The sequence below is a fragment of the Leuresthes tenuis genome, unplaced genomic scaffold (assembly GCF_036924035.1).
Source record: "Leuresthes tenuis unplaced genomic scaffold, fLeuTen1.0.hap1 SCAF_4, whole genome shotgun sequence".
Lineage (NCBI taxonomy): Eukaryota > Metazoa > Chordata > Actinopteri > Atheriniformes > Atherinopsidae > Leuresthes > Leuresthes tenuis.
This window is the reverse complement of record NW_027325358.1, coordinates 28,497,366-28,524,011: the sequence shown is the minus strand read 5'-3', so window position 1 is coordinate 28,524,011 and position 26,646 is coordinate 28,497,366. Positions and strand designations below refer to the sequence as shown.

At 41.8% G+C, this 26,646-nt stretch overlaps 1 non-coding gene across 1 annotated transcript; it reads right to left on the bottom strand.

Moving 5' to 3' along the window:
• Positions 1-3,762: 3,762 nt before the first annotated feature.
• Positions 3,763-3,953, bottom strand: LOC140306111 (U2 spliceosomal RNA). Its single transcript, XR_011915471.1, has one exon. It is a non-coding gene; the product is annotated as a U2 spliceosomal RNA (small nuclear RNA).
• Positions 3,954-26,646: the final 22,693 nt, after the last annotated feature.

Genomic DNA, 26,646 nt, shown 5'->3' with positions numbered 1-26,646 from the left:
TGGGACCCAACACAGGGCAAGAGGGCCTTATGTCCACCAGGCTCAGGGCCTGCAGTCACCATATTCCGGGAGCTACTGTACCCACAGAAGGAACTGCTTTGTCCTTCATATTTATCCATGTCTAAATAGCTTTAAACAAAAAAAAAGAACGTTGTACTTTGCAGGATAGGAAAGAACAACTCTAAACCTTTTCAGGAATCCGAGAATAAGCGTCGATTGACGAGTTCTACACAATTTCGGATTTTGATATAAAATGAATTCCTCCACTCAAACCAAGCTAAAACTGCTTTGTCCTAGATATTTATCCATGTCTGAATCGGTTTCAACAAAATAGAAAGTATTACTTTGCAGTATACCAAAGAACAACACTAAACCTTTAGGAATCCGAGAATAAACTTATTTCCACGAGTTCTACACAATTTCGGATTTTGATATAAAATGAATTCCTTCACTAGAACCAAGTGAAAACTGCTTTGTCATATTTTTGGTCGGACATTCACACCTACTCACAGCCGAACACCTCCGCTCCCGCATTTGATGGTGTATAGTCGGGCATTCTCACCATTTCTCATCAGGTTTTTGCAAATTATGATCTGACATTCACACCTGCTTTTGATGATGCATGGTTGGGCATTCGCACCTTTTTTTTACCCATTTTTCAGGAATTATGGGTGGACATTCACACCTTCTTGCAGCTGAACACCTCCTCTCCCGCATATGATCATGTGCGGTTTGATATTCGAAAATTTTCTTTCATGTTTTTTAGCAATTATTGATGGACATTCAGACCTTCTTGCAACTGAACCCCTCTGCTCCCGCTTTTGATGGTGTATAGTCGGGCTTCCAAGCCTTTTCTTCCCCGGTTTTTACAAATTATGGTTGGACATTCAGACCTTCTTGCAGCCGAAAACCTCCGCTCCCTCTTTTGATCATACATTGTCGGGCATTCGCACCTTTTCTTAACCACTTTTTACAAAACATGGTCGGACTTTTACACCTTCTTGTAGCCGAACACATCCCTTCCCGCTATTGATTGTGTACAGTCGGCCATTTTAACCTTTTCTTACCCGCTTTTTACCAACTACGGTCGGATATTCACACCTTCTTATGGCGGAACACCTCCGCTCCCTCTTTTGATGGTGTATGTTGGGGCATTCGAACCTTTTCTTACCCGCTTTTTACAAACTATGCTCGGACATTCAAACCTTCTTGTAGCCGAACACATCCAGTCCTGCTTTTGATGATGTATGGTCGGACTTTCACACCTTTTAGTAGCCAAACAACTCCGCTCCCGCTATTGATTGTGTACAGTCGGGTATTTTAACCTTTTCTTACCCGCTTTTTACCAATTATGGTCAAACATTCACACCTTCTTACAGCGGAACACCTCCGCTCCCTGTTTTGATCATTTATGGTCTGGCAATACTACCTTTCCTTACCCGTTTTTGAGTAATTATGGCTTGACATTCACAGCTTCTTGCAGCCGAACACCTCTTCTCCGCTTTTGATGATGAATAGTCCGGCATTCTTACCTTTTCTAACACATTTTTCAGCAATTATTGTCGGTCATTCACACCTTTCTCATCAGCTTTTTGCAAATTATGATCTGACATTCACACCTACTTGCAGCCGAACACCTCGGCTTCCGTTTTTGATGGTGTATATTTTGGCATTCGAACCTTTTCTTACCCACTTTTTACAAACTATGCTCGGACATTCACACCTTCTTGCAGCGAAACACCTCCGCTCCCTCTTTTGATTGTGTATGTTCGGGCATTCGAACCTTTTCTTACCCGCCTTTTACAAACTATGGTCGGACATTCAAACCTTCTTGTGGCCGAACACATCCACTTCTGCTTTTGATGATGTATAGTTGGGCATTCACACCTTTTCTTACGCATTTTTCAGTAATTATTGGTGGACATTCAGACCTTCTTGAAGCTGAACACCTCTGCTCCCGCTTTTGATGGTGTATAGTCGGGCTTTCGAGGCTTTTCTTCAACGGTGTTTACAAATTATGGTTGGAAATTCAGACCTTGCAGCCGAACACCTCCGCTCCCTCTTTTGATCATACATTGTCGGGCATTCGCACCTTGTCTTACCCGCGTTTTACAAACCATGGTCGGACATTCAAAGCTTCCTCTCCACCATACTTGTATGGTGGGATATTCACACCCACTTGCATCCGAAGACCTCCGCCCCCACTTTTGTTGATATTTAGTCGGTCATTCACACCTTACCCGTTTTCTTGCAGCCAAACACCTCTGATCTCGCTTTTGATGATGTAAGATTGGGCATTCAGACCTTGCTTTTCCTGCTTTTCACCAACTATAGACGGACATTCCCACCTTGCAGCCGAACACTTCCGATCCACCTTTTAGGTTTCTATCACACCTTTTTTTTCACCGCATTTTATAGATTATGGTTGGAAATTCTCAACCACTCATCCGAAGACCTCTCCTCCCGCTTTTGTTAATATATTTGAACTTTAGTCAGACATTCACACCTACTTGCAGCCGAACACCACCTCTCTAGCTTTTGATGATGTATGGTCCGGCATTCTTACCGTTTCTAACACATTTTTCAGCAATTATGGTAGGAAATTCACACCTTCTTGCAGTTGAACACCTCCTCTACCACTTATGATCATGTGCGGATTGATTTTCGAAAATTTTCTTTCATGTTTTCTAGCAATTAATGATGGACATTTAGACCTTCTTGCAGCTGAACACCTCCGCTCCCGCTTTTGATCATACATTGTCAGGCATTCGCACCTTGTCTTACCCGCTTTTTACAAACTTTAGTCAAACATTCACACCTTTTTGCAGCCGAACACAGTTTTTTTCAGCCGAATTTGGGCATTCGAACCTTTTCATACCCACTTTTTACCAACTATGGTCGGACATTCAAACCTTCTTGTAGCCGAACACATCCAGTCCTGCTTTTGATGCTGTATGTTCAGGCATTCGAACCTTTTCTTACCCGCTTTTTACAAACTATGCTCGGACATTCAAACCTTCTTGTAGCCGAACACATCCACTCCTGCTTTTGATGATGTATGGTTGGGCATTCGAACCTACTTGTTGCCCGCTTTTCATTAATTATGGGTGGACATTCACACCTTGTCGCAGCCAAAAACCTCCGCTCCCTGTTTTGATCATGTATGGTTGGACATTCGCACCTTTTCTCACCCGCTTTTTGCAAACTATGGTCGGCCATTCACAGCTTCCTCTCCACCATACTTCTATGGTGGGATATTCACACCCACTTGCATCCGAAGACCTCCGCCCCCACTTTTGTTGATATTTAGTCGGTCATTCGCACCTTACCCACTTTTGGAAAACTATGGCCTTCTTGCAGCCAAAAACCTCTGATCTCGCTTTTGATTATGTAAGGTTGGGCATTCAGACCTTGCTTCACTTGCTTTTCACCAAATATAGTCAGACATTCACACCTTCTTGCAGCCGAACACTTCCGCTCCACCTTTTAGTTTTCTATGGGGCATTCACACCTTTTTTTTCACCGCATTTTATAAAAACACCACAGGAACACCGTATTGAGGCTTTGTTCTGACCGCTCATTCGGTGTCGCGTTTCTTTCAAGCAATTGTCCTGGTTAGCCCGCACTCGGCTCGCTCCCAGAGCCGTGTTAAAGTCTACTTCACATTCACTCTCTTTTCTCAGCAGACTAAAAGAAAGTTTCATCTTGGGCTCCCTGAAACTTCCATCCTGCATCCGCTGTTTGCTTTTTCACAAGAGCAGAGGAGAGCGCACCGTTCCCAGCGGCACTACAGTACCGGGTCGATGCTTGGAGTGAACGGAGCAAGCTCCTTTTTCAACTCCTATTGATACAAATCCATTTAATATGTAGTCCTCGCATAGAGGACACATCAGACATTAAAGTGATAAGAACAGATACTACACTTGATCTTAGCCAAAAGGCCGAGAAGCGATAACTGTCCACTGGTTCACGTCCGAGGGCCCTTCCTGGCACAATGCGCACTTGTAGCGGTGTTCTTTTTATGGCAATAGTGTCACTTTGCACCTCCGCCCACCCGCTGCACTGAGCACTCTTCAGCCCTTTTAAATGGTATAACTTTACACTACCGCACGCTCCAGCAAGCACCATTCAAGCAACAACTTTGCACTCCAGCTTCGAACATCGGCACAGTCGCAACAAGTAAGGCGACTCTACTCAGAGAAGTCACTCTGCACAGTAACAAGATTTCTTTTGCACAGACAGAAAGGGCTTCATCCGCAAAGGTAAAGCCTGCCAAAAATAGAAACAACTCATTAGTGCTGCTCAACGTTGTACTTTGCAGTAAAAGAAAGAGCAAATCTAAAGATTCAGGAATCCGAGAATAAGCTTACTTCCATGAGTTCTCACGATTTCGGATTTTGCTATAAAATGAATTCCTTCACTCAAACTAAATTAAAACTGCTAAACCGCTAATCTGTTACATGCAAGGCAGATGTCAAATTCACCGAAATAGGATCTAAGGGTATTTGGCCAATCGAGCTGTAGCAGCTTCGGTAAAAGAGTATAAGTTGAAGAGTTTGTGAATAAAGGTGTGCGCACACATAGCGAGTTGTAGGAAAATAGGCAGGGAGCAATGCTGGCTGGGGTATAGGTTCTTGTATGTTTTCTGACTGTTTGATTTGAATGTGTTGTGTAAGTGTCCTGTTGAATGTTACATGTTTGGGCTTTGACACGCTTCACTGTGGTTTTTAACTGTGTGGTGTGTCCTGAAATGTTATATGTTTGGGCTGTGTGACATGCTTAATGCTTTTCAGTAGCAACCCACTTATTCATATATAGCAACTGACAACATAAGAAGTCCGGACATACTTTGATAGTAGTTGTAGAAGTATCCTTATTGATAATAGATAAACTAATTCATAGTGATAGAACAGTAGATGAACAGGTGCCTGCACATGTCTGATGAAAATAAAATGGGTGTATGATTGCTGACGGCAGAGCAATACTGCCAAACTTATGAGTTCTTGTGGCAAACTTGATTCAGTGCCTTGACGTGTATACGCTGTTTCGCTGACTTGTCACAAGAAACAAAGTGTGTTTGATAAGATCCGACCCTTTTATTACGGGAGGATCAGTATGTATGGATTCTGATGTGACTGATAAACCCATTCGTATCTTAAGCATAATCTAATACGTGAGACAACGCCCTGGCACACAATCAAAAAAAAAAAAAAAGAGAGAGCGGTTTTGTGTCCCCACAGTCGATAATGTAGAAAAGAGAGAAAAAAGCCTTTCTGATTTGTTGTGTGTGCTCACAGTGCAGAGTGTAGAGAAAAGAGAGAAAAGAAAGCCGTTTTGGTGTCACGGGTGTTGTGACTTACACACACACATTTCTGAATTGAGAAAGGAAATTATTTTAGAGGAAGCACTAGAGTTTAGATCCCACATTTGTTGATAGGCATTCATTTAATTTTTCTTTTAATCAGTTTTAAAGTGAATACTAACTGAGAAATGAAAAAGGTGAAGAGTTTAGAAGCTTGGTTCAAGAGCAAAACTTGGTTTATGATCAGCTGAGTCTCTAAACAGAACAGCAAAGGGCTTCATCGAACATTTAAAAAAGATTCAGATTGTTAGAATATCCAGAATTTATAGGAATGGTGGTGATTACTCTTATTTTCTAGAATGGAAATAACTGCACCATGTCTGTTTTATGAATTTAAGGGGCTAAAAAGTTTTGTTCTCGTTTTTTTTGATTAACCGAATGTATGTGAGAGTCCAAACAGACAGAAGGGTTACGGCCGAGCGCTGGACCTTCCAAAAAAGATGAGACAGGCTGGACCCGTGCCATACTAGTTAAGGCCTGCCTGTGGATAACAGGTTCTTTAAACTCTCACACACACAAACTCACACACGTTCGCACACATACACCCATACACACACATTCTTGAACTTGCTGCAAGATTAAACCTTTGCATTAACTGTCTCCAGCAACTCTGAGTCTCATTGAGAGACTTTTCTCAACAATTGGGTCCTCAAACCAGATCTCAACGTTTTTTCCGCTGTCCAGGGTCGGAGCTGAAACCGTGCACGGGGGAGTCCAGTACTCCTAATGAAAGACCCCCTGCTGAATTGCGGTAATTAGGGGCCAGTGTCCACTGAAAGGGGGAAAAAGGGACGAGATCGTACTTTTGAATCAATGGCCAGAAGCCATTGGCAGTGCAGGCATCAACAATAATGGTGTTATTTCACCCATTAACACTTAAGGTACCTCATGCAGTGGCTGTGATATGGTTACTTAACAAAATATCTTTACCAGACATCTCTCCTACATAACAGTTCTTCTTTCACAGCCACACCTTGTTGTCGAGAGATGTGCTACACTTAATCCATCCACACTGCTACCTACCCCACAGATGGAAAGCCTCATGATTGCATGTCAGAAATAACCATCAGTGTTTTACCCAGGCCAGACTTAACTGATATACGTTATGAAAATGCAGAAATAACTATATTTATTCAACAGATCAAGGAAAAAAACCCTTATGGCACAAATGCTACAGGATTTGCAGTAGTAACAGAAACTGAAGTTTTCTTAAAACAACCACTACCAAAAAATTACTCTGTTCAAGCAGTCGAATTGGTAGCTTTAACTGAAGCTTGTAAATTAAATAACAAAAAAGTTGTTAACGTTTACACTGACAGTCAGTATGCCTTCTCAACTGTACATGTTTTAACACAGCATTGGAAAAACAGGTATGTTGACATCCACAGCTAAATGTATAAACTACAAATATTTTAGCATTATTAGATGTTATTCAATTGCCATCTACAATAGACTCGTATGAATGACCGGAAGGAAAACCATACCGCCAAAGAATTTGTTTAAATATGCTGCAGTATTGAGCCACGGACCATGTCATGTCTCAACAGGAGGGATGGAAGCAATAATGAACCAGGTTTTTACAGCATATGGTTTTACTAATTATTAAAAAAAAATTTTTAGAATAAATAAATGAATAAAGTTTTGTCTAGCAGGTCAAATATGTGCAAAATACATTCCACAGGGCAATCTAAGACCAAAACGAAGATAATTCCCTAAGCCAGTGTATCTTTTTCAACATATTTGTTTGGATTTCATTATTTCATTATTTTGTAGATTTCATTGAACTAAATTAATGTTAAGGGAAACGATTCTGCTCAGTGACAACAGAGGTTTTTACCAAATGGTCTGAAATATTTCCATGTGCACAAGCAGATGCACTCTCAGTAGCAAAATCACGCGTAAAATAACTCATTTCTAGATTTGAAATTCCTGAAAAGATCTTCAGTGATAATTTGACACACTTTGTAAACAATGTCATCTCACTGATGGCAAAGAACTTAAAATAGACCTTAGAAACCACTGTGATATAGAAGGTTTCGCTAACACATTGGAATTGTTTTACTATTTACATATGCATGTGCAGTGAAGAATTGCTTGCTGCTGATAAATGCAAAGAAGAACAGCTTACACATAAATGCTCACATATAGGCTGCTGAATGCAATGAAGACCTGCTTATCCAGTAAAGTTCAATGTCAATGTGTAATATTCAATTAGGATTTGCAAAACAGTGAAGTTAAACAATGAATGGGTCCATAGTCGGTATGAGAAGACTACAGGAATATTTACCTGGGTGTACGTTCAAACAGAGATGAGAAAATTGCGATAAATTATTGTTTGTTTGTTTGTTAGTATGTATATGAATGTTATGTGTATAAACTGTGTTGAGTTGTAGTTACTCAGTAGTGTCTCAGTGAAACAACCGACGGGGGAAGCCTTGCGGTGACAACAAAAGCAGTGTTTTACTGATCAGTCAAGTTGCTCCAGTGTACTCCATACAAACTGGTTGGCTACTGAAGGGATAGAAAATGGGGAATAGTTGTTTTAAAGCAAACAAGGAATTATATGGGAAAAATACATGTTTTAACGGGACCCAGACAATATTAAATACTCAGACAGATGGGAGAAGAAGTGTAGTTTTGTAGGAAATCACAAAATTATTACATAAAATTAGTGAAATCAATTGAAGAATGCCTTTCTGAAGAGCTGTTTACCACAGATGAGCAGCTTTGCGACCAAGCACATTGTAGATCGCTTTACTGCCAAAATGATCTAGTTTAATGGATTGGTTTAGACATGCATAACAGCATTTTAAGAACAAAGAGAGAAACAAAAAGGGACAACGCTTCATGGTGGAAGGTGATGTATAAATAACTGTGTATATGATGAAGGAGAGACCATTTGAGCAGCACAGCCATTTCGCAGCACAGGGACAGCAGTCCAAGTTAAAGGATCTCCCACGTGGTATCACCTGTCACACTGTGTCAAGGCATCAAAAGAAGAAAAAATCACCAAACTCAAGGACAAAGAGACGAAGACTCCGGTGAACGAAGAGAGAGGACTTACAAACCAGAAATACAAAAGGATGCTCGATATCAAGATCCAGAAGAAGAGGCTAACAATGCCACGAACACTTACGATGCTGGGAATGATGCCAGCAATGAACAGAGAAGAAGATTCAGTGTCATCAATCTGCAACACGTGCCTCTAATGAGGGGGTGAATATAGAATCCTCAACGATTACAACGTCTCTGGGAACTGTGACAACAACAAGGTTGAAACCATTTTGTTATATATTGTAACCTATTGGCTAAGGAATAGTGCTGAAAATGAGGTAAATCTAATCCACCACTGTCCTTGGTCTTCTGTAGGGTTTTTAAACTAATACTTGGTGGTTTGTTTTTCCACAGAAATTTGGAGATGCATGAATCTAGTGACTTAAACCAAGTAGCAGATGGTTTTATGGGGATCATTGAGAACAAATAGTTAACTTTTGGTAGTATCATCATTTTAATGGTTGTAACTCTCCCCATAAGTGATATAGGTAAGGACTTCCAACGAGAGAGATCGTCCTCTACTCTCTTTAATAATTGCACATAATTTAGCTTTGTTAGCTCTGAGAGCCTGGAGGAAATGTTTATGCCTAAATATCTAATATTTCCTGACTGTAAAGTGATCGCAGGTATATTCTGGACCCTACAGTTAATGGGCAGAACTGTGGTCTTAGTCAGAAAGTGCCGAGAATTTATTTATGAGTGTGATCGTGTGAGTGAGAGACGTCTCTGAGTTCTGAAGGATAAATAATACATCATCAGCATAAAGACCTATTTTATGCTCAATATTTTGGGGTTTGATGCCTTTAATATTTCTATCTTGTCTGATAGCAGCTGCTAAAGGTTTGATGAAAATAGCAAAAAGTGAGGGAGAAAGTGAGCAACCCTGTCTTGTACTTCTCTGCAGACTGAAGCTTGGAGAAGTTTGATCATTTGTCCTGACACTTGCATTTGGGGAGCTATATAATATCCTTATCCAGTTGATGAAGTGTGACCCAAACCCGAATTTGTTTTATGCTGCGAATAAAAATTTCCAGTTCACTCCATTAAATGCTTTTTCTGCATCTAGAGAGTCGATTGTGGTTTCCAAGTTGTTGATGGTAGAATAGTCTATGAGATTAATGATCCGGTTTGTGAACGAACTGTTGTGCCTACTGCTCTTCAGCCTGTCAAATGAAACGTAGAATTTAAAACGTGACAAATGAACGAAGACCCAAGGAGTTGAGTCATGAACGAATCAATACTGTTTCCTGTCCTGCTGACTGAGCTTATGAAGCTGCCGCCTGCCATGTGGTGAGGAAGGGTACTGCATGAAAATGAACGAATCACTCACTGAGACAACTCCTTACTCCCGAGTCATATAAAAAATTTGTTCATATCGAACGAATGCAGAATAGATGCAGAATCTACTGTTCTATCACTATGAATTAGTTTATCTATTATCAATAAGGATACTTCTACAACTACTATCAAAGTATGTCCGGACTTCTTATGTTGTCAGTTGCTATATAGTGGGTTGCTACTGAAAAGCATTAAGCATGTCACACAGCCCAAACATATAACATTTCAGGACACACCACACAGTTAACAACCACAGTGAAGCGTGTCAAAGCCCAAACATGTAACATTCAACAGGACACTTACACAACACATTCAAATCAAACAGTCAGACAACATACAAGAACCTATACCCCAGCCGGCATTGCTCCCTGCCTATTTTCCTACAACTCACTATGTGTGCGCACACCTTTATTCACAAACTCTTCAACTTATACTCTTTTACCGATGCTGCTACAGCTCGATTGGCCAAATACCCTAAGATCCTATTTCGGTGAATTTGACATCTGCCTTGCATGTAACAGATTAGCGGTTTAGCAGTTTTAATTTAGTTTGAGTGAAGGAATTCATTTTATAGCAAAATCCGAAATCGTGAAGAACTCATGGAAGTAAGCTTATTCTCGGATTCCTGAATCTTTAGATTTGCTCTTTCTTTTACTGCAAAGTACAACGTTGAGCAGCACTAATGAGTTGTTTCTATTTTTGGCAGGCTTTACCTTTGCGGATGAAGCCCTTTCTGTCTGTGCAAAAGAAATCTTGTTACTGTGCAGAGTGACTTCTCTGAGTAGAGTCGCCTTACTTGTTGCGACTGTGCCGATGTTCGAAGCTGGAGTGCAAAGTTGTTGCTTGAATGGTGCTCGCTGGAGCGTGCGGTAGGGTAAAGTTATACCATTTAAAAGGGCTGAAGAGTGCTCAGTGCAGCGGGTGGGCGGAGGTGCGGAATGCGAAGTAGACTTTAACACGGCTCTGGGAGCGAGCCGAGTGCGGGCTAACCAGGAGAATTGCTTGAAAGAAACGCGACACCGAATGAGCGGTCAGAACAAAGCCTCAATACGGTGTTCCTGTGGTGTTTTTATAAAATGCGGTGAAAAAAAAGGTGTGAATGCCCCAGAGAAAACTAAAAGGTGGAGCGGAAGTGTTCGGCTGCAAGAAGGTGTGAATGTCCGACTATATTTGGTGAAAAGCAGGTGAAGCAAGGTCTGAATGCCCAACCTTACATCATCAAAAGCGAGATCAGAGGTTTTTGGCTGCAAGAAGGCCATAGTTTGCCAAAAGTGGGTAAGGTGCGAATGACCGACTAAATATCAACAAAAGTGGGGGCGGAGGTCTTCGGATGCAAGTGGGTGTGAATATCCCACCATACAAGTATGGTGGAGAGGAAGCTGTAAATGGCCGACCATAGTTTGCAAAAAGCGGGTGAGAAAAGGTGCGAATGTCCAACCATACATGATCAAAACAGGGAGCGGAGGTGTTTGGCTGCAACAAGGTGTGAATGTCCACCCATAATTAATGAAAAGCGGGCAACAAGTAGGTTCGAATGCCCAACCATACATCAACAAAAGCAGGAGTGGATGTGTTTGGCTACAAGAAGGTTTGAATGTCCGAGCATAGTTTGTAAAAAGCGGGTAAGAAAAGGTTCGAATGCCAGAACATACACCATCAAAAGAGGGAGCGGAGGTGTTCCGCTGTAAGAAGGTGTGAATGTCCGACCATAGTTGGTAAAAAGCGGGTAAGAAAAGGTTGAAATACCCGACTCTACACAATCAATAGCGGGAGCGGAGTTGTTCGGCTAAAAAAAGGTGTGAAAGTCCGACCATGGTTTGTAAAAAGCGGGTAAGAAAAGGTTCGAATGCCAAAATATACACCATCAAAAGCGGAAGCCGAGGTGTTTCGGCTGCAAGTAGGTGTGAATGTCAGATCATAATTTGCAAAAAGCTGATGAGAAAGGTGTGAATGACCGACAATAATTGCTGAAAAATGTGTTAGAAAAGGTAAGAATGCCGGACCATTCATCATCAAAAGCGGGAGAAGAGGTGTTCGGCTGCAAGAAGCTCTGAATGTCCAGCCATAATTACTCAAAAACGGGTAAGAAAAGGTAGTATTGCCAGACCATAAATTATCAAAACAGGGAGCGGAGGTGTTCAGCTGTAAGGTGTGAATGTCCAACCATAATTGGTAAAAAGTGGGTAAGAAAATGTTAAAATACCCGACTGTACACAATCAATAGCGGGAGCAGAGTTGTTTGGCTACTAAAAGGTGTGAAAGTCCGACCATGGTTTGTAAAAAGCGGGTAAGAAAAGGTGCGAATGCCGGACATTGTATGATCATAAGAGGGAACGGAGGTTTTCGGCTGCAAGAAGGTCTAAATGTCCAACCATAATTTGTAAAAACCGGAGAAGAAAAGGCTCAGAGGCCCGACTATACACCATCAAAAGCGGGAGCGGAGGTGTTCAGCTGCAAGAAGGTCTGAATGTCCATCAATAATTGCTAGAAAACATGAAAAAAAATGTTCGAATATCCAACCGCACATGATCATAAGTGGGAGAGGAGGTGTTCGGCTGCAAGTAGGTGTGAATGTCTGACTAAAGTTCAAATATATTAACAAAAGCGGGAGGAGAGGTCTTCGGATGAGTGGTTGAGAATTTCCAACCATAATCTATAAAATGCGGTGAAAAAAAAGGTGTGATAGAAACCTAAAAGGTGGAGCAGAAGTGTTCGGCTGCAAGAAGGTGTGAATGTCCATCTATAGTTGGTGAAAAGCAGGAAAAGCAAGGTCTGAATGCCCAATCTTACATCATCAAAAGCGAGATCAGAGGTGTTTGGCGGCAAGAAAACGGGTAAGGTGTGAATGACCGACTAAATATCAACAAAATTGGGGGCGGAGATCTTCGGATGCAAGTGGGTGTGAATATCCCACCATACAAGTATGGTGGAGAGGAAGCTGTGAATGGCCGACCATAGTTTGCAAAAAGCGGGTGAGAAAAGGTGCGAATGTCCAACCATACATGATCAAAACAGGGAGCGGAGGTGTTTGGCTGCGACAAGGTGTGAATGTCCACCCATAATTAATGAAAAGCGGGCAACAAGTAGGTTCGAATGCCCAACCATACATCAACAAAAGCAGGAGTGGATGTGTTTGGCTACAAGAAAGTTTGAATGTCCGAGCATAGTTTGGAAAAAGCGGGTAAGAAAAGGTGCGAATGCCCGACAAAGTATGATCAAAAGAGGGAGTGGAGGTTTTCGGCTACAAGAAGGTTTGAATGTCCGACCATAGTTTGTAAAAAGTGGATAAGAAAAGGTGCGAATGCCCGAACATACACCATCAAAAGAGGGAGCGGAGGTGTTACACTGAAAGAAAGTGTGAATGTCCGACCATAGTTGGTAAAAAGCGGGTAAGAAAAGGTTCGAATGCCCGAATATATACCATCAAAAGCGGAAGCGGAGGTGTTCGGCTGCAAGAAGGTGTGAATGTCCACCCATAATTCCTGAAAAATGGGTAAGAAAAGGTGCGAATGCCCAACCATACATCATCAAAAGAAGAAGTGGATGTGTTCTGCTACAAGAAGGTTTGAATGTCCGACCATAGTTTGTAAAAAGTGGGTAAGAAAAAGTTTGAATGCCCCAACATACACCATCAAAAGAGGGAGCGGAGGTGTTCCGCTGTAAGATGCTGCGAATGTCCGACCATAGTTGGTAAAAAGCGGGTAAGAAAAGGTTAAAAAACCCGACTGTACACAATCAATAGCGGGAGCGGAGGTGTTCAGCTGCAAGAAGGTCTGAATGTCCACCAATAATTACTGAAAAATGGGTAAGAAAAGGTGTGAATGCCCAACTATACATCATCAAAAGCAGAAGTGGATGTGTTCGGCCACAAGAAGGTTTGAATATCCGACCATAGTTTGTAAAAGGCGGGTAAGAAAAGGTTCGAATGCCTGCACATACACAATCAAAAGAGGGAGCGGAGGTGTTTCGCTGCAAGAAGGTGTGAATGTCCGAGCATAGTTTGTAAAAAGTGGGTAAGAAAAGGTTTGAATGCCAGAACATACACCATCAAAAGAGGGAGCGGAGGTGTTCCGCTGTAAGAAGGTGTGAATGTCCGACCATAGTTGGTAAAAAGCGGGTAAGAAAAGGTTGAAATACCCGACTCTACACAATCAATAGCGGGAGCGGAGTTGTTCGGCTAAAAAAATGTGTGAAAGTCCGACCATGGTTTGTAAAAAGCGGGTAAGAAAAGGTTCGAATGCCAAAATATACACCATCAAAAGCGGAAGCCGAGGTGTTTCGGCTGCAAGTAGGTGTGAATGTCAGATCATAATTTGCAAAAAGCTGATGAGAAAGGTGTGAATGACCGACAATAATTGCTGAAAAATGTGTTAGAAAAGGTAAGAATGCCGGACCATTCATCATCAAAAGCGGGAGAAGAGGTGTTCGGCTGCAAGAAGCTGTGAATGTCCAGCCATAATTACTCAAAAACGGGTAAGAAAAGGTAGTATTGCCAGACCATAAATTATCAAAACAGGGAGCGGAGGTGTTCAGCTGTAAGAAGGTGTGAATGTCCAACCATAATTGGTAAAAAGTGGGTAAGAAAATGTTAAAATACCCGACTGTACACAATCAATAGCGGGAGCGGAGTTGTTTGGCTACTAAAAGGTGTGAAAGTCCGACCATGGTTTGTAAAAAGCGGGTAAGAAAAGGTGCGAATGCCGGACAATGTATGATCATAAGAGGGAACGGAGGTTTTCGGCTGCAAGAAGGTCTAAATGTCCAACCATAATTTGTAAAAACCGGAGAAGAAAAGGCTCGGAGGCCCGACTATACATCATCAAAAGCGGGAGCGGAGGTGTTCAGCTGCAAGAAGGTCTGAATGTCCATCAATAATTGCTAGAAAACATGAAAAAAAATGTTCGAATATCCAACCGCACATGATCATAAGTGGGAGAGGAGGTGTTCGGCTGCAAGTAGGTGTGAATGTCTGACTAAAGTTCAAATATATTAACAAAAGCGGGAGGAGAGGTCTTCGGATGAGTGGTTGAGAATTTCCAACCATAATCTATAAAATGCGGTGAAAAAAAAGGTGTGAAAGAAACCTAAAAGGTGGAGCAGAAGTGTTCGGCTGCAAGAAGGTGTGAATGTCCATCTATAGTTGGTGAAAAGCAGGAAAAGCAAGGTCTGAATGCCCAATCTTACATCATCAAAAGCGAGATCAGAGGTGTTTGGCGGCAAGAAAACGGGTAAGGTGTGAATGACCGACTAAATATCAACAAAATTGGGGGCGGAGATCTTCGGATGCAAGTGGGTGTGAATATCCCACCATACAAGTATGGTGGAGAGGAAGCTGTGAATGGCCGACCATAGTTTGCAAAAAGCGGGTGAGAAAAGGTGCGAATGTCCAACCATACATGATCAAAACAGGGAAAGGAGGTGTTTGGCTGCGACAAGGTGTGAATGTCCACCCATAATTAATGAAAAGTGGGCAACAAGTAGGTTCGAATGCCCAACCATACATCAACAAAAGCAGGAGTGGATGTGTTTGGCTACAAGAAAGTTTGAATGTCCGAGCATAGTTTGTAAAAAGTGGATAAGAAAAGGTGCGAATGCCCGAACATACACCATCAAAAGAGGGAGCGGAGGTGTTACACTGAAAGAAAGTGTGAATGTCCGACCATAGTTGGTAAAAAGCGGGTAAGAAAAGGTGCGAATGCCCCACAAAGTATGATCAAAAGAGGGAGTGGAGGTTTTCGGCTACAAGAAGGTTTGAATGTCCGAACATAGTTTGTAAAAAGTGGATAAGAAAAGGTTCGAATGCCCGAACATACACCATCAAAAGAGGGAGCGGAGGTGTTACACTGAAAGAAAGTGTGAATGTCCGACCATAGTTGGTAAAAAGCGGGTAAGAAAAGGTTCGAATGCCCGAATATATACCATCAAAAGCGGAAGCGGAGGTGTTCGGCTGCAAGAAGGTGTGAATGTCCACCCATAATTCCTGAAAAATGGGTAAGAAAAGGTGCGAATGCCCAACCATACACCATCAAAAGAAGAAGTGGATGTGTTCTGCTACAAGAAGGTTTGAATGTCCGACCATAGTTTGTAAAAAGTGGGTAAGAAAAAGTTTGAATGCCCCAACATACACCATCAAAAGAGGGAGCGGAGGTGTTCAGCTGTAAGATGCTGTGAATGTCCGACCATAGTTGGTAAAAAGCGGGTAAGAAAAGGTTAAAAAACCCGACTGTACACAATCAATAGCGGGAGCGGAGGTGTTCAGCTGCAAGAAGGTCTGAATGTCCACCAATAATTACTGAAAAATGGGTAAGAAAAGGTGTGAATGCCCAACTATACATCATCAAAAGCAGAAGTGGATGTGTTCGGCCACAAGAAGGTTTGAATATCCGACCATAGTTTGTAAAAGGCGGGTAAGAAAAGGTTCGAATGCCTGCACATACACAATCAAAAGAGGGAGCGGAGGTGTTTCGCTGCAAGAAGGTGTGAATGTCCGAGCATAGTTTGTAAAAAGTGGGTAAGAAAAGGTTTGAATGCCAGAACATACACCATCAAAAGAGGGAGCGGAGGTGTTCCGCTGTAAGAAGGTGTGAATGTCCGACCATAGTTGGTAAAAAGCGGGTAAGAAAAGGTTGAAATACCCGACTCTACACAATCAATAGCGGGAGCGGAGTTGTTCGGCTAAAAAAAGGTGTGAAAGTTCGACCATGGTTTGTAAAAAGCGGGTAAGAAAAGGTTCGAATGCCAAAATATACACCATCAAAAGCGGAAGCCGAGGTGTTTCGGCTGCAAGTAGGTGTGAATGTCAGATCATAATTTGCAAAAAGCTGATGAGAAAGGTGTGAATGACCGACAATAATTGCTGAAAAATGTGTTAGAAAAGGTAAGAATGCCGGACCATTCATCATCAAAAGCGGGAGAAGAGGTGTTCGGCTGCAAGAAGCTGTGAATGTCCAGCCATAATTACTCAAAAACCGGTAAGAAAAGGTAGTATTGCCAGACCATAAATTATCAAAACAGGGAGCGGAGGTGTTCAGCTGTAAGAAGGTGTGAATGTCCAACCATAATTGGTAAAAAGTGGGTAAGAAAATGTTAAAATACCCGACTGTACACAATCAATAGTGGGAGCGGAGTTGTTTGGCTACTAAAAGGTGTGAAAGTCCGACCATGGTTTGTAAAAAGCGGGTAAGAAAAGGTGCGATTGCCGGACAATGTATGATCAAAAGCGGGAGCGGAGGTGTTCAGCTGCAAGAAGGTCTGAATGTCCATCAATAATTGCTAGAAAACATGAAAAAAAATGTTCGAATATCCAACCGCACATGATCATAAGTGGGAGAGGAGGTGTTCAGCTGCAAGAAGGTGTGAATGTCCACCCATAATTCCTCAAAAATGGGTAAAAAAAAAGGTGCGAATGCCCAACCATACATCATCAAAAGCAGGACTGGATGTGTTCGGCTACAAGAAGGTTTGAATGTCCGAGCATAGTTTGTAAAAAGCGGGTAAGAAAAGGTTCGAATGCCCGAACATACACCATCAAAAGAGGGAGCGGAGGTGTTCCGCCATAAGAAGGTGTGAATGTCCGACCGTAGTTGGTAGAAAGTGGGTAAGAAAACGTTAAAATACCCGACTGTGCACAATCAATAGCGGGAGCGAATGTGTTCGGCTACAAGAAGGTGTGAAAGTCCGACCATGTTTTGTAAATAGCGGGTAAGAAAAGGTGCGAATGCCCGACAATGTATGATCAAAAGAGGGAGCGGAGGTTTTCGACTAAAAGAAGGTCTGAATGTCCAACCATAATTTGTAAAAACCGGGGAAGAAAAGGCTCGAAAGCCTGACTATACACCATCAAAAGCGGGAGCAGAGGGGTTCAGCTGCAAGAAGGTCTGAATGTCCATCAATAATTGCTAGAAAACATGAAAGAAAATTTTCGAATATCAAACCGCACATGATCATAAGTGGGAGTGGAGGTGTTCAGCTGCAAGAAGGTGTGAATGTCCACCCATAATTCCTCAAAAATGGGTAAAAAAAAAAGGTGCAAATGCCCAACCATACAACATCAAAAGCAGGTGTGAATGTCAGATCATAATTTGCAAAAACCTGATGAGAAATGGTGAGAATGCCCGACTATACACCATCAAATGCGGGAGCGGAGGTGTTCGGCTCTGTGAGTAGGTTTTAATGTCCGACCATACTTGCTGAAAAATATGACAAAGCAGTTTTCACTTGGTTTGAGTGAAGGAATTCATTTTATATCAAAATCCGAAATTGTGTAGAACTCGTGGAAATAAGTTAATTCTCGGATTCCTAAAGGTTTAGTGTTGTTCTTTGGTATACTGCAAAGTAATACTTTCTATTTTGTTGAAACCGATTCAGACATGGATAAATATGAAGGACAAAGCAGTTTTAACTTGGTTTGAGTGAAGGAATTCATTTTATATCAAAAATCCGAAATTGTGTAGATCTGGTGAAAAGAAGCTTATTCTCGGATTACTAAAGGTTTAGTGTTGTTCTTTGGTATACTGCAAAGTAATACTTTCTATTTTGTTGAAACCCATTCAGACATGGATAAATATGAAGGAAAAAGCAGTTTTAACTTGGTTTGAGTGAAGGAATTCATTTTATATCAAAATCCGAAATTGTGTAGATCTGGTGAAAAGAAACTTATTCTGGGATTACTAAAGGTTTAGTGTTGTTCATTGGTATACTGCAAAGTAATACTTTCTATTTTGTTGAAACCCATTCAGACATGGATAAATATTAAGGACCAAGCAGTTTTAACTTGGTTTGAGTGAAGGAATTCATTTTATATTAAAATCCGGAATTGTGTAGAACTCGTGAAGAGAAGCTTATTCTCGGATTCCTGAAAAAAAATTAGTGTTGTTCTTTCCTATCCTGCAAAGTACTACGTTCTTTTTTGTTTAAAGCTATTTAGACATGGGTAAATATGAAGGACAAAGCAGTTTTAACTTGGTTTGAGTGAAGGAATTCATTTTATATCAAAATCCGAAATTGTGTAGAACTGGTGACAAGAAGCTTATTCTCGGATTCCTAAAGGTTTAGTGTTGTTCTTTGGTATACTGCAAAGTAATACTTTCTTTTTTGTTGAAACCTATTCAGACATGGATAAATATGAAGGACAAAGCAGTTTTAACTTGGTTTGAGTGAAGGAATTCATTTTATATCAAAATCCGAAATTGTGTAGAACTCGTGAAAAGAAGCTTATTCTCGGATTCCTGAAAAGGTTTAGTGTTGTTCTTTTTTATTGGTGTGGATATTTAGTAACGCACAGAGTCAGTTATTTTCTTTTAGTTTTTAGTTTTTTTCCCCTTGTCCTGTTCAGCATTATGGCAGCAGAATTGTAGTCTGAATACCTTTTATGCCAAACAGATTTGCTTTGCCAAGGGAAATTTTATAAATGTTTATTGTTTATGTTTACAATATATAAACCAGCAGAATAATTAATTCATCCGCCTGGTCCCTCCCACCCCGGAGAGGGCAGCCAGAGACTGACTGCAATAGGCATCCCCGCAACCTGGGACCCAACACAGGGCAAGAGGGCCTTATGTCCACCAGGCTCAGGGCCTGCAGTCACCATATTCCGGGAGCTACTGTACCCACAGAAGGAACTGCTTTGTCCTTCATATTTATCCATGTCTAAATAGCTTTAAACAAAAAAAAAGAACGTTGTACTTTGCAGGATAGGAAAGAACAACTCTAAACCTTTTCAGGAATCCGAGAATAAGCGTCGATTGACGAGTTCTACACAATTTCGGATTTTGATATAAAATGAATTCCTTCACTCAAACCAAGCTAAAACTGCTTTGTCCTAGATATTTATCCATGTCTGAATCGGTTTCAACAAAATAGAAAGTATTACTTTGCAGTATACCAAAGAACAACACTAAACCTTTAGGAATCCGAGAATAAACTTATTTCCACGAGTTCTACACAATTTCGGATTTTGATATAAAATGAATTCCTTCACTAGAACCAAGTGAAAACTGCTTTGTCATATTTTTGGTCGGACATTCACACCTACTCACAGCCGAACACCTCCGCTCCCGCATTTGATGGTGTATAGTCGGGCATTCTCACCATTTCTCATCAGGTTTTTGCAAATTATGATCTGACATTCACACCTGCTTTTGATGATGCATGGTTGGGCATTCGCACCTTTTTTTTTACCCATATTTCAGGAATTATGGGTGGACATTCACACCTTCTTGCAGCTGAACACCTCCTCTCCCGCATATGATCATGTGCGGTTTGATATTCGAAAATTTTCTTTCATGTTTTTTAGCAATTATTGATGGACATTGAGACCTTCTTGCAACTGAACCCCTCTGCTCCCGCTTTTGATGGTGTATAGTCGGGCTTCCAAGCCTTTTCTTCCCCGGTTTTTACAAATTATGGTTGGACATTCAGACCTTCTTGCAGCCGAAAACCTCCGCTCCCTCTTTTGATCATACATTGTCGGGCATTCGCACCTTTTCTTAACCACTTTTTACAAAACATGGTCGGACTTTTACACCTTCTTGTAGCCGAACACATCCCTTCCCGCTATTGATTGTGTACAGTCGGCCATTTTAACCTTTTCTTACCCGCTTTTTACCAATTATGGTCGGACATTCACACCTTCTTACAGCGGAACACCTCCGCTCCCTGTTTTGATCATTTATGGTCTGGCAATACTACCTTTTCTTACCCGTTTTTGAGTAATTATGGCTGGACATTCACAGCTTCTTGCAGCCGAACACCTCTTCTCCGCTTTTGATGATGAATAGTCCGGCATTCTTACCTTTTCTAACACATTTTTCAGCAATTATTGTCGGTCATTCACACCTTTCTAATCAGCTTTTTGCAAATTATGATCTGACATTCACACCTACTTGCAGCCGAACACCTCGGCTTCCGTTTTTGATGGTGTATATTTTGGCATTGGAACCTTTTCTTACCCACTTTTTACAAACTATGCTCGGACATTCACACCTTCTTGCAGCGAAACACCTCCGCTCCCTCTTTTGATTGTGTATGTTCGGGCATTCGAACATTTTCTTACCCGCCTTTTACAAACTATGGTCGGACATTCAAACCTTCTTGTGGCCGAACACATCCACTTTTGCTTTTGATGATGTATAGTTGGGCATTCACACCTTTTCTTACCCATTTTTCAGTAATTATTGGTGGACATTCAGACCTTCTTGCAGCTGAACACCTCTGCTCCCGCTTTTGATGGTGTATAGTCGGGCTTTCGAGGCTTTTCTTCAACGGTGTTTACAAATTATGGTTGGAATTCAGACCTTGCAGCCGAACACCTCCGCTCCCTCTTTTGATCATACATTGTCGGGCATTCGCACCTTGTCTTACCCGCGTTTTACAAACCATGGTCGGACTTTCACACCTTCTTGTAGCCGAACAACTCCGCTCCCACTATTGATTGTGTACAGTCGGGTGTTTTAACCTTTTCTTACCCGCTTTTTACCAATTATGGTCGGACATTCACACCGTCTTACAGCGGAACACCTCCGCTCCCTCTTTTGATGGTGTATGTTCGGGCATTCTAACTTTTTCTTACCCACTTTTTACAAACTATGGTCGGACATTCAAACCTTCTTGTAGCAGAACACATCCACTTCTTCTTTTGATGATGTATGGTTGGGCATTCGCACCTTTTCTTACCCATTTTTCAGGAATTATGGGTGGACATTCACACCTACTTGCAGTCGAACAGCTCTGCTCCCACTTTTGATTATGTTTGGTTGGATATTCAAACCTTTTCTTAACTGCTTTTTACAAACTTTGGTCGGACATTCACACCTTCTTGCAGCCGAACACCTCCGCTTCCGTTTTTATTGGTATATATTCGGGCATTCGAACCTTTTCTTACCCGCTTTTTACCAACTATGGTCGGACATTCGCACCATCTTACAACGGAACACCTCCGCTCCCTCTTTTGATGGTGTATGTTCAGGCATTCGCACCTTTTCTTACCCGCTTTTTACAAACTTTGGTCGGACGTTCACACCTTCTTGTAGCCGAACACCTCCGCTTCCGCTTTTGATGGTATATATTCGGGCATTCGAACCTTTTCTTACCCGCTTTTTACCAACTATGGTCGGACATTCGCACCATCTTACAGCGGAACACCTCTTCTCCCGCTTTTGATGATGAATGGTCCGGCATTCTTACCTTTTCTAACACATTTTTCAGCAATTATTGTCAGTCATTCACACCTTTCTCATCAGCTTTTTGCAAATTATGATCTGACATTCACACCTACTTGCAGCCGAACACCTCGGCTTCCGTTTTTGATGGTGTATATTTTGGCATTGGAACCTTTTCTTACCCACTTTTTACAAACTATGCTCGGACATTCACACCTTCTTGCAGCGAAACACCTCCGCTCCCTCTTTTGATTGTGTATGTTCGGGCATTCGAACCTTTTCTTACCCGCCTTTTACAAACTATGGTCGGACATTCAAACCTTCTTGTGGCCGAACACATCCACTTTTGCTTTTGATGATGTATAGTTGGGCATTCACACCTTTTCTTACCCATTTTTCAGTAATTATTGGTGGACATTCAGACCTTCTTGCAGCTGAACACCTCTGCTCCCGCTTTTGATGGTGTATAGTCGGGCTTTCGAGGCTTTTCTTCAACGGTGTTTACAAATTATGGTTGGAATTCAGACCTTGCAGCCGAACACCTCCGCTCCCTCTTTTGATCATACATTGTCGGGCATTCGCACCTTGTCTTACCCGCGTTTTACAAACCATGGTCGGACTTTCACACCTTCTTGTAGCCGAACAACTCCGCTCCCACTATTGATTGTGTACAGTCGGGTGTTTTAACCTTTTCTTACCCGCTTTTTACCAATTATGGTCGGACATTCACACCGTCTTACAGCGGAACACCTCCGCTCCCTCTTTTCATGGTGTATGTTCGGGCATTCTAACTTTTTCTTACCCACTTTTTACAAACTATGGTCGGACATTCAAACCTTCTTGTAGCAGAACACATCCACTTCTTCTTTTGATGATGTATGGTTGGGCATTCGCACCTTTTCTTACCCATTTTTCAGGAATTATGGGTGGACATTCACACCTACTTGCAGTCGAACAGCTCTGCTCCCACTTTTGATTATGTTTGGTTGGATATTCAAACCTTTTCTTAACTGCTTTTTACAAACTTTGGTCGGACATTCACACCTTCTTGCAGCCGAACACCTCCGCTTCCGCTTTTGATGGTATATATTCGGGCATTCGAACCTTTTCTTACCCGCTTTTTACCAACTATGGTCGGACATTCACACCATCTTACAGCGGAACACCTCTTCTCCCGCTTTTGATGATGAATGGTCCGGCATTCTTACCTTTTCTAACACATTTTTCAGCAATTATTGTCGGTCATTCACACCTTTCTCATCAGCTTTTTGCAAATTATGATCTGACATTCACACCTACTTGCAGCCGAACACCTCGGCTTCCGCTTTTGATGGTATATATTCGGGCATTCGAACCTTTTCTTACCCGCTTTTTACCAACTATGGTCGGACATTCACACCTTCAACAAGCCCTTCAATGTCCACAATTTTGGCTCCACGAACAGGATCCCTCGACTGGTGTCTCTGGACCGGACCGCAGTGCATGGCCAGCCTGGACTGAAGTAGCTGTTCCAGCCTCATACCTCCAAGGCCTTTTCTGAGAGAGAGGACTGGCAGGTCCTTTTCCTGAATACCAGCGCTGGGATAATTTTTTAAATATGATAGTCTGAGACGATAGGACTGCTTTTTAGTTTTTATTTGAATAAAAGAGGGTTTCCCGGTTGTGTCATTAGTGAGACAGAGATTTCATGGGTAAGTGAAACTTTTGAAGCAGTCCGAAGAAGTGTGAAGTACTCCGAAGAAGTGTGAGTACAGATTAAGGTCCTCATTGGAGACGTCCTTTGAGTGAAGGAATATATTTCCCCATTCCAAGTCTGAGAATGGGAAACAGTAGGTCTCAGACTTTTGACCCTACCGGGGGACCTAAGCATGTTGAAATGAAAAAGAAATATGGTCCAGAGGTTTTCCACCTGAAGGTTCTTTTAGTATGTTAGAAATAAGAAAATTAGAAGAAAAGTTTTGCAAATATGAGAAAGAGATGAAGCAAAAAAAAGAAAATTAAGTTTAAATAAGAAGTAAGAAAGGTATAGAATGTTGGAAAAAATAAAGTGTATTAGGAGAAAGAAAGGAAAATGTTAAACAAACGCCATGACGGAATGATGATAATAATTTAGTATGTGGACGAAAAGATAATTCAGCTCTGATTAAGACTGAATCTTCTTTTAAACCACCACCATATTCCACTGATAACACTTTTTCTCCTTCTGCACCTCTTTACCCCAACCTGAGCGCTCTCGCTGTGCCGGATCCAGACCTGGACTCCTGCCCTCCACGACGCCTGCAACAACAACACCGAACACATCCACTTCTGCTTTTTATGATGTATAGTTGGGCATTCACACCTTTTCTTACCCATTTTTCAGGAATTATGGGTGGACATTCACACCTACTTGCAGTCGAACAGCTCTGCTCCCACTTTTGATTATGTTTGGTTGGATATTCGAACCTTTTCTTAACTGCTTTTTACAAACTTTGGTCGGACGTTCACACCTTCTTGCAGCCGAACACCTCCGCTTCCGCTTTTGATGGTATATATTCGGGCATTCGAACCTTTTCTTACCCGCTTTTTACCAACTATGGTCGGACATTCGCACCATCTTACAGCGGAACACCTCCGCTCCCTCTTTTGATGGTGTATGTTCGGGCATTCGCGCCTTTTCTATCCCGCTTTTTACAAACTTTGGTCGGACGTTCACACCTTCTTGCAGCCGAACACCTCCGCTTCCGCTTTTGATGGTATATATTCGGGCATTCGAACCTTTTCTTACCCACTTTTTACAAACTATGCTCGGACATTCACACCTTCTTGCAGCGAAACACCTCCGCTCCCTCTTTTGATTGTGTATGTTCGGGCATTCGAACCTTTTCTTACCCGCCTTTTACAAACTATGGTCGGACATTCAAACCTTCTTGTGGCCGAACACATCCACTTCTGCTTTTTATGATGTATAGTTGGGCATTCACACCTTTTCTTACCCATTTTTCAGGAATTATGGGTGGACATTCACACCTACTTGCAGTCGAACAGCTCTGCTCCCACTTTTGATTATGTTTGGTTGGATATTCGAACCTTTTCTTAACTGCTTTTTACAAACTTTGGTCGGACGTTCACACCTTCTTGCAGCCGAACACCTCCGCTTCCGCTTTTGATGGTATATATTCGGGCATTCGAACCTTTTCTTACCCGCTTTTTACCAACTATGGTCGGACATTCGCACCATCTTACAGCGGAACACCTCCGCTCCCTCTTTTGATGGTGTATGTTCGGGCATTCGCGCCTTTTCTATCCCGCTTTTTACAAACTTTGGTCGGACGTTCACACCTTCTTGCAGCCGAACACCTCCGCTTCCGCTTTTGATGGTATATATTCGGGCATTCGAACCTTTTCTTACCCACTTTTTACAAACTATGCTCGGACATTCACACCTTCTTGCAGCGAAACACCTCCGCTCCCTCTTTTGATTGTGTATGTTCGGGCATTCGAACCTTTTCTTACCCGCCTTTTACAAACTATGGTCGGACATTCAAACCTTCTTGTGGCCGAACACATCCACTTCTGCTTTTTACGATGTATAGTTGGGCATTCACACCTTTTCTTACCCATTTTTCAGTAATTATTGGTGGACATTCAGACCTTCTTGCAGCTGAACACCTCTGCTCCAGCTTTTGATGGTGTATAGTCGGGCTTTCGAGGCTTTTCTTCAACGGTGTTTACAAATTATGGTTGGAAATTCAGACCTTGCAGCCGAACACCTCCGCTCCCTCTTTTGATCATACATTGTCGGGCATTCGCACCTTGTCTTACCCGCGTTTTACAAACCATGGTCGGACATGCAGTATGCAATATGAAGGACAAAGCAGTTTGAACTTGGTTTGAGAGAAGGAATTAATTTTATTGCAAAATCCGAATTCATGAATAACTCGTCAAATAGATAGTGATGTGTCGTTCGTGAGCGATTCGTTCGATATGAACAAATTTTTTATATGACTCGGGAGTAACGAGTTGTCTCAGTGAGTGATTCGTTCATTTTCATGCAGTACCCTTCCTCACCACATGGCAGGCGGCAGCTTCATAAGCTCAGTCAGCAGGACAGGAAACAGTATTGATTCGTTCATGACTCAACTCCTCGACTGACGGGTCCTCGCACAGGAAACAGTATTGATTAGTTTACGACTCAACTCCTTGGGTCTTCGTTCATTTGTCACGTTTTAAATTCTACGTTTCATTTGACAGGCTGAAGAGCAGTAGGCACAACAGTTCGTTCACAAACCGGATCATTAATCTCATAGACTATTCTACCATCAGCAACTTGGAAACCACAATCGACTCTCTAGATGCAGAAAAAGCATTTAATGGAGTGAACTGGAAATTTTTATTCGCAGCATAAAACAAATTCGGGTTTGGGTCACACTTCATCAACTGGATAAGGATATTATATAGCTCCCCAAATGCAAGTGTCAGGACAAATGATCAAACTTCTCCAAGCTTCAGTCTGCAGAGAGGTACAAGACAGGGTTGCTCACTTTCTCCCTCACTTTTTGCTATTTTCATCAAACCTTTAGCAGCTGCTATCAGACAAGATAGAAATATTAAAGGCATCCAACCCCAAAATATTGAGCATAAAATAAGTCTTTATGCTGATGATGTATTATTTTTCCTTCAGAACTCAGAGACGTCTCTCACTCACACGATCACACTCATAAATAAATTCTCGGCACTTTCTGACTACTCTAT